This window comes from Dipodomys merriami, unplaced genomic scaffold, assembly GCF_024711535.1.
Source record: "Dipodomys merriami isolate MVZ:Mamm:240054 unplaced genomic scaffold, mDipMer1.0.p SCAF_605, whole genome shotgun sequence".
In the NCBI taxonomy this organism is placed as follows: domain Eukaryota; kingdom Metazoa; phylum Chordata; class Mammalia; order Rodentia; family Heteromyidae; genus Dipodomys; species Dipodomys merriami.
The window spans coordinates 437,795-446,951 of NW_027206186.1; the positions used below are offsets into that span (position 1 = coordinate 437,795).

The 9,157-nt window shown below is 35.2% G+C and overlaps 1 non-coding gene across 1 annotated transcript; it reads left to right on the plus strand.

The window, feature by feature from the left end:
* Positions 1-7,915: 7,915 nt before the first annotated feature.
* Positions 7,916-8,022, plus strand: LOC138814743 (U6 spliceosomal RNA). The gene has a single exon (XR_011368069.1). It is a non-coding gene; the product is annotated as a U6 spliceosomal RNA (small nuclear RNA).
* Positions 8,023-9,157: the final 1,135 nt, after the last annotated feature.

Consider the following 9,157-nt stretch of genomic DNA (forward strand, 5'->3'; position numbering starts at 1 on the left):
GTTTGCTCTATACCACCTGGGCCACAACTTCACTTCTTCCTTTTACCACAAGTTGAGAAAAGAATCTCTTAGGTTTGTCTACTTGGAAAAGCTTTGAATTGCAATTGTCAAATTTGAACCTACCCAGTATCTATGTGTAAGCCATTGGTGTTCTGCTAGAACTCACTTTTTTTCAGGTAAGGGGTAGGTTTATTCAGTAGACCTGCTGGGACCTGGCAAGATTGGAACTCCACGTGGCTGGGAAAGGCCTGGGAATGAGAGAGAGCTGGGAAAGAGAGGAAAGAGAGGGGAAATAGCTAGAAAAGAGCAGAGAGAGCAGAGAGAGCTAGGAAAGAGCAGGGAGAGAGCTAGGTAGCAGAGAGAGCTAAAATAGAGCAGTGAGAGAGAGCAGAGAGAGTTAGAAAAGAACAGAGAAAGAGCTAGGTAGCAGAGAGAGCTAGAATAGAACAGAGAGATCTAGAACTCACTTCTCAAGAATAAATAATCACAAAAAGATGAGAAAGAAATATTTGTTCAATTATTTATGTGTCGTGTGATAAACCAAATCACTTGCTAATGGAAAAGAAAAAAAAGAAGATAGAGATGAATATGGAGGAGAGAGACACAAAGAAATAAGTAGGGAAGGCTGGGTAAATGAGGTGAGGGGAGTGGAAGGGAGAATACGAGAGGAGGGGTAGCTGAGTGGAATTGTCTACTCCTCACTAAGGTATTTTTGGACAATCAGTACCTTTGCATATTTGTAGACAAAGCTTTCTATATTTGGTAGTAGTAAGCTGAGATTTAAAATAACGATTTAGAGGTAACAACCTGTTAGTGTGCTTCCTCCTGCTGCAAGGTAGCCACAGTTAGGTTACTGTTACAGAGAAGGCAAGAGTAAGCAGTTTAAGTGATTCTGAGAAACAATAATTGACATGCCAGGAATGCTTCCCTGTATGGTGAAGTCAAGCATCACTCTGCTCCAGTCTTCCTCTGATCAAGTATAGAAGAAACAGAAAAGGAAGGGGATACATGAGTAATGATCATCTCTCTGTTTATCCTCTTCCCTTGGCTTCTGAAACAATAAAGCCAAAGGAGACAATCTGAACTAGAAGGGAAAATGGGGGAAAAGTTCAGTCTAACTTATTGTGAAACTTTTAAAATAATTGGAGCAGCATTTCAAATACTGAAATAAAACTTTTAAAATTATTAATAAAAAGTAACTCGAAATTTATTAAAAATTTAGACTACAGGGCTCAATAAATAGTTTTATCTGCATAATTAAAACTGACTCCTGCTTCTATCATCAGAAATTGAAGATCGTCCAATACTAGGTAAATTACCCTTGATATTCACTTAAACTGTGTGAATATAATGCAGAAAATATTACTTTAAATTTAGACTGCTAAAGTAATATGTGATGGAACCATAATGCTAAGAAGATGGAAATTATTTCCCTTCCATCTTAAGAGTGTAGAGAAAAAAAGAGCACTATTGGATGGCCCTGAAGGTCAAATTCTAAATTTAGGAGAGAAGGTGAATAGTAAAGGAGACTTATCTTGGCCATTCAGACATAAGAAATGTAGAGAAATATACACATTTATGTAGGTCTAACATGGAACAGTGGATGTGGCAATCCCATAGCCAAATGCCAAAGGTAAAGATATTTAACAAAATACCATGAAGTTCAAACAAGTCTTAAAAGGGGATCTGGGCTTGAAGGGAGTAGGGCAGAATAATGGAGAGGGAAATGGTGGACTAATATAGTCAATATACATATAGCACTCAATGTACATATGTGAGAATATAATTAGGGATAGGGATAGGTGGGGTTGGGGTAAGGGAAGGAAGAAAAATGGCAAGTTTGACAATGATCCAGATGCACTATACATTGAAATGCACATACACTTTATTCAACACTGACATGATGAAGCGAAACCCCTTTGCACAACTAGGTAAAAATAAATTTTTTGAAGTTTTATTATTAAGAGAACAGAAGCATAAACCTTTAAAGATAAATAAGAGGATAGCATTAACATATTGTTGAGGCTTGTGTTCCTTTCAATATACAAATTTTAATAAGTGTCAAGTCTTCTGCAAATGTAAATTTTATTTTGCCAATTCTTTTTGCAAATTGCTTAAACTGAAGAGTACCAAATTCCAACATCCCTTCATTCCATTAAAATTTTTTATAGACCTTTAGGTTTTTCAGTTGTTGCTAAATATTTTAATGTAATGCATTGGAACTAATTTCATTCCATATCTAAATTTAAATTTTAAATGACTAAATTCTTTTAAAATCATCTCACTCAGGCACAAGTATGGATAAATAACTGATGTGGGCAAAATCAGAATTATTTAGAAGGTTGTAAATTGATACTTAGTTTTCTCTCTGCTGGATCATAGAATACAGACTGTCCAAAATGGAAAAAGTTAGCCTTCCACGTTTTCGGCATATAAACACTCCATCAACATTTCGTTATTAGAGAATTATTCAAGATGAGCTACATGTTGATTAATAATGACTGAGTATGTCAGAAAGATGAGGGAAAACCATCTACACTTCACTGAGGTTCTGATTTGTGCTTCAATAAGTGTTCTGAAAACTCTCCTTCAGAGAACTAGCAGCTGCATTTCTAAAAAGTCCCTGGGTTTGAATACATACCTTAGGGTTCATTTCCCTAACATCACCTTATCTGACCTTTTCTGCTTGACTCAGACATATACTAGATATTGAAAATTGTTTTTAGCACATTTATAAGATTATTTCTGTGTTGCTTTGGATATCCTTCTCCAACAGTATAATCCCTGCTTTTACTGTATTTGATGTCCGCATAATTTGTGGAGGGGAAGGGGAAAAACAAATCGTTTAAATATGGATACAGGTGGACCCATTGCAACAATGAGAAGTACAAGTCGTTATGTCGAAAAATGAACTTTACAACTTTGGTCGCCAGGCGGATTGGGTAGGAGGGCGGAGGGAGGGTTGGAAGGGATGGGAAGGGGAAACAAAAGAAGAGGCTACAATGCTTGATAAGAAATGTACTCATTATCTTGCCCATGTAATGGTAACCCCTCTGTACAGTATTTTCACAATAATAAAATCAAAGTCCCTGGGTTGTTACACTTTCTGATAATGTCTCAATTCAAGTACTTCTATGTGGACTTCCATACTATTCAATGATGCTGTATTAGCTCCTTGTTATAATTTGCAGACAGGTCTTGGTGATGAAATTTGTGCTTTTCAAAATTGCTGTCCCAATTCCACCCACAAACTGCAGACAAAATTTATTTGAAAATTTTTGTATCTGTTGATAGTGCATATATTATTATTTTTCATACAAACGTAGAATGCAGTAAAAATTATCATAGCAATTATACTGCACTAGCTTGTGGGCAGATTCTAATGTAAATAATTTACTGTGTTCATGTAGAGAATTTGAGTATCCAAAGTTTTAATATACCTCTGGTCCTAAAACCAATACCTTACTGATATTGAGTGACAAATACAACTTCTTTTTTTTATTTTAATTTTAATTTTTTGTGAACATGCTGTACAGAGGGGTTACAATTACATGGGCAAGATAATGAGTACATTTGTTATCAACCATTGCAGCCTCCTCCTTTGTTTACCCTTCACATCTCTTCCCAGCCTCCCCCCGCCCCCTACAACTTCTTATAAGTACAGAAATTTTCCTTCTATCTATCTATCTAACTATCTATCATTTATCTATCTATCTATCTATCATCCATCTATCTATCTATCTATCTATCTATCTATCTATCTATCTATCTATCTATCTATCTATCTATCTATGTTTGTGTGCGTGTATATACATAAAATATAATGTACTGAGGGGTTACAGTTACATAAGTAAAGTAATGGGTACATTTCTTTCTTTTTATTGTGAAAATACTGTATAGAGGAGTTACAATGACATGAGCAAGACAATGAGTACATTTTTTATCAAGCATTGTTGCCCCCTCCTTTGTTTCCCCTTCCTATCCCTTCCTATACCCTCCCACGCCCCCCAACCTGATCCTCCCCCCCCACCGAAGTTGTAAAGTTCGTTTTTTGACATAAAGACTTGTATATCTCATTGTTGCAATGGGTCCAACTGTATCCTTATTTAAACGATTTGTTTTTTTTTTTTTTTCCATTCCCCTCCACAAATTATACCAACATCAAGTACAATGAAAGCAGGTTTTATACCATGGGGGAAGGACATACAAAGCAACAAAGAAATCATCTTATAAATATGTTAGAAACAATCCCGTGAAAGAAAAAAAACATTTAAATACTTATCTTGGGGTTCATTTCCCTAACATCAACTTATCTGACCTTTTCTGTTTGACTCAGACATATACTTGTTATTGCAAACAAGATCACACTACAACTACCAGCACAACTATATTTATTGCAGCATTATTTACCATAGCTAAGATATAAGCACATTTTTCCTAAACACTGTTACTCCCTCCTTTGTTTTTCCCCTACCATCTCTTTCTTTCACACCTCCCCAACTCCCCCATTCACCCCTCCCCCCCACTGATAGAGTGTCTTGTACATCTCATTGTTACAATGGGTCAACCTGTATTCTTTCCTTATATCTTAATTGAAGTAATGATAGCTTGATTTATGCTGATTCTACTTGTGTAGACACACCTAAAATCACTCACCAATCCAAGAGCACATAAATGAAACATCATTCTTTGTCAGTTCTTATAATTTTTTTCTACACATTTATTGACAGGTTACAAATTATTCTTAAACATTAATACATTAAAAAATACTTTCTTTTTTATTTATTTTCTTGACCAGGAAATCAGCAAGACCTCAGTCAGCATTTCTCACATAGGACTTTTCACGTGGGTTGGTTAAATATATATATAGAATCCAGTCTTCTGAGGACTCACTCTTTTGCTTAGGAATTGATGCTGCCTGTTGGAAAAGAGCTCAAAGAAGCATGCCATTTAAAGCCTTATAACTTTATTCTTTACCATGGTATTCTCCTGCTGCTTTGGTTGTTGAGAGTGTCTACCAGAGCAAGCATTCCATGAGGAGCAGGGTGACACAATATGACTTATACTTACTGAGATTTCCGAGTGACTTGCTATCACTTGTACTGCATTTTACCAGTCAAATCTCTCTAAAACCACCGGATTTAAGAGATAAGAGGAGTGGTAAAGAAATCTTAGGGACAAATATATCTTCAGAATATATTATTCCAAGCATTCCGTGTAAGTCATATTCAACAACTTGTGAAACTTGTGTTGGCTGTAACTATGTGTTTTTCTCCATGTGTGCATGTATACATGTGTATATGTATGTTTGTGAATAGTAACATACATGTGTACACATATAAGAGCATATACACACATATATGCATATGTAAATAAATATACACATATAAATATATGTGCATATATATCTGTTGTTCAGTGTTTTACTCTATAGTTACCAGCACATTGTCATTCTCACAAAGTGTACAAGATAAATTGCTCTGAGGATCTGTGCTGTATGATGTGCATCCGTTGTACTCACTTCCCCCATTCCTTTGTTTTTCATCCCTGTGAACAATTTCTGTCTACTTTCCATAGGATAGCTCTGTTTTCATTACAGGAAGTTACTAACTGATAATAAAAGAAAAATATTGTTTGTAAAAGAAAAAGTACTTTTAGGTTATAGGTTAAAGTATCTTATTTATCCCAATGATTCCTATGAGATAAAATTTACATAAATAGTAGTAAAAGGGAGATCTGGTGTTTTGCCATTTAGAATCGCAAAGAATAATATCACGTCACTTTTATAACTCTTAAAGAATACAAAAGTAACTGATGGTCACTATCATGCTGCCACAAAACCAGTGGATCCTTAAGGATAATAGTAGACCAGCAGAAATTCTAAGTAGCAGACATGGAGCATGAAAGAGAAAGAGGAAATGAGAGAGTGAAAGAGAGAGAGAAATATCATAATATTTAAAGTGCATAACAGATAAACAAGAGCAGTATGAGAATATTCATATTTGATGTATGATAACCCATCAACATGAAATATAATGCTATTTTGATAAAAATAAAAATGACGCAGAAGAAATTATAAATGGAAAAACAATCTTCACAGAAACAAATTCTTAGATATATTTCATGACTTGGTAAAGGATAAAGAGGCTGAAGTTAGTATAAATTTAGAAGTACGACAATTCACAAAAACATAAAAAGATATTCATATATTTCATTATATGACCGAAAGCAGAAAGCAAATATTGTTTAGATGATTTTTTTAAAACACAGTTTCTCAGGTGTGGAAAAGGTGGCTCAGTGTGAGAGGGCTTGGCTTGCATGCATGAGGCCGTGGATTTGATTCCTCAGCACAACATAAGCAGAAAAAGATGGAAGAGGTGCTGTGCCTCAAGTGGTAGCGCTAGCCCTGAGCTGAGGTACAGAACCCAGGCCCCATGACCAACAAAATCAACAAAACCAAACAAAACAAAACACAGTCTCTCACTTTTGTGGCCTCAACTCTGCAATAATGCTGTGTCAGCCTAGGGCTAAGATTTTAGGTGTTTACATTTACCAACTCTCCTGATTCAGACTCTATTTGTTCATTTTTAAATAAATATTTTGTTCTTAATTTTCCTCTTTGTAAATTCACATGCACACATAAAAAATGGTATGGACATCCCAGTAACCTTCTCAATGATGACCTCTTAATGATGACTTACAAATGTTTTATTATATTATAGCAAGTAAAAAATTGCTACAAATAAAGGAAACCAATAATTAAATATTAATGATTAAAAAAATAAAAGAACAAACCAATTTCAGTCTTTGAAGTATACTGCATATTAGATTTTACTATTTTCTCATATTCCTGTAAATTTAACTATGGCTAAGTTTATTGTTGGGAGCCGACAGTAAAGCTCCAAGGTCATCTTGACCCTTGTGCTCCCTTTCAGGCGCATACAAGGAACTGGCTTTCATGAAAAGCACCAGGTGCCCAGGTTTGTGTCTGTAGTGTTAGTTTTACTTTCTATCAGTTGACCTTGTCTTGTTTCAATCTGCACCTTGTTTTTATTAAAATTTTCCTTCCTTTTCTGCACTATGGTGACCTTAGGTTACCTCTTGAATTCTAATAGTATATATTAAGGAGAGTTAAAAATAAACGGTGCTCTAGTCTTGAGCTACAGACCTCCCGACCCCATCCTTTGTCTTATGTCTTTATTTTTCCGTCCTCACCCCCTAATTCAGGATTCCCTTTCATTGCCTGCAAGGCTCTGGCAGTTTATGAAGTTCAAAAAGAGTTTTATAGAATATGAGTAGTCTTTAAAATTAGCCACTAAGATTACCAGTTATGGCTCATCTCATCATTTGTTTATGGCTTACATCATCATTTGTTTCTCGCTAACAAATAAAGTTAGGAATCCCTGAAGTTTTAAAAGAAACTGTGTAGTTAAAGTCTTAACTCTTCATTCTGCTTCTTTACACAAATACTTTGGAACTTCTCATTAATAAAGTTTCTATAAACTCTGAAATGTACATACTTAGTAGTATATGTCTGCTACCATAAATCTTAAATACTTTATAGAAAAGTTTATACTTGCCAAACTGTCCTAATTTTGGCATATATAAGCAAATTCCCAAAATTAAACATATTTAAAACATTAAAACTTTTAACAAACCTTAACACTTGCTGTAGTGTTTATTATGACAGGTGCCTTGAATAGAATAATTGAATTCCTCCTCCTACAAATCTCTTGAACAACAAATATCTGGAATTATTTTGTTTTTGACATATCAATCTAGACTTTATACTTAAATGTGTGTTTATGTAAGAAATACTTGGTTCTAAAATTTCATGACAATTGTTTTGAACATACTTTTTGCTGAATTGTCTAGTTTAATAAAATTAATTACACTTTTTATATAAAAATATCCTGTACTCAATTCAGCATCACATACACTAACATTGGAACAATACAGAGAAGATTATCATGGCCCCTGCACAGGGATGACATGCAAATTCCTGGATCGTTCCATATATATACAACAACAGATGCTGGAGGGCATGTGCCCACCCTGGAATCTTACGGCATTGTTGGTGGGAGTGTAAACTGTTCAACCACTTTGGAAAGCAGTCTGGAGGTTCCTCAAAAGACTCCACATAAAGATCCCATAGGACCCAGCAATCTTATTTTTGGGGATTTACCCAAATGATCACAAACAAGAACATACTAATACTACCAGCACAATTATGTTTATTGCTGCATTATATACCATAGCTAAGATATGGAACCAACCCAGATGCCCCTCAGTAGATGAATGGATCAAGAAAATGTGGTAAATATACACAATGGAATTCTATGCCTCCATCAGAAAGAATGACATCGCCCCATTTGTTAGGAAATGGAAAGCCTTGGAAAAAATTATATTAAGTGAAGTAAGCCAAGCCCAAAGAAACATAGGTCCCATGGTTTCCCTTATTTTCAATAACGAATATATGTCTGGGATAAGCAGAAAAGGTCAAAAGCTATGTGCATATGACCAGATACGATGATGTTAAGGGAAATGAACACCAAGATAAGGACACGAGTTTTTTTTGTTGGTTTGTTTCTTGCTATTGTTTCTAACGTACTTATAATGTGGTATGTCATTTTTGGTTTCTTTATATGTTCCTCCTCCACGCTATAACCCCTGTTTTCATTGTATTTGAAGTTGGTTCCCCTACATCTTGTATGTACACTTCTCTAATTTGGGGAGGGGAAGGGGAAAAAATGCTCAAATAAGGATACAGTTTGACCCATTGTAACAATGAGATGCACAAGACACTATGTTGAAAAATGAACTTTAAAATTTAGGTGGGGAGAAAGGGGGAAGGGAGCATAATTCTGGATGTGGGAGGGAAGGGATGGTAGGGGAAATATGAAGGAGGACATAACAATGCTTATTAGGAAATTTACTAATTAACTTGCTCATGTAAATATAACCCCAATATTCAATATGAATATTGAATTGAGAGAGTAAAAGAATGGAGCAAATATGAATAAATGTGTATGTGTTTGTGACCTCATGCGTGCACCCACACACATATGCATGTGTGTTGGCATGCTCAGAGTTTTAAATCAGGGTTTCAAGTTCTTGCTAGGCCTTTCCTCTCTAGATTATTGAGCTACAATATGAG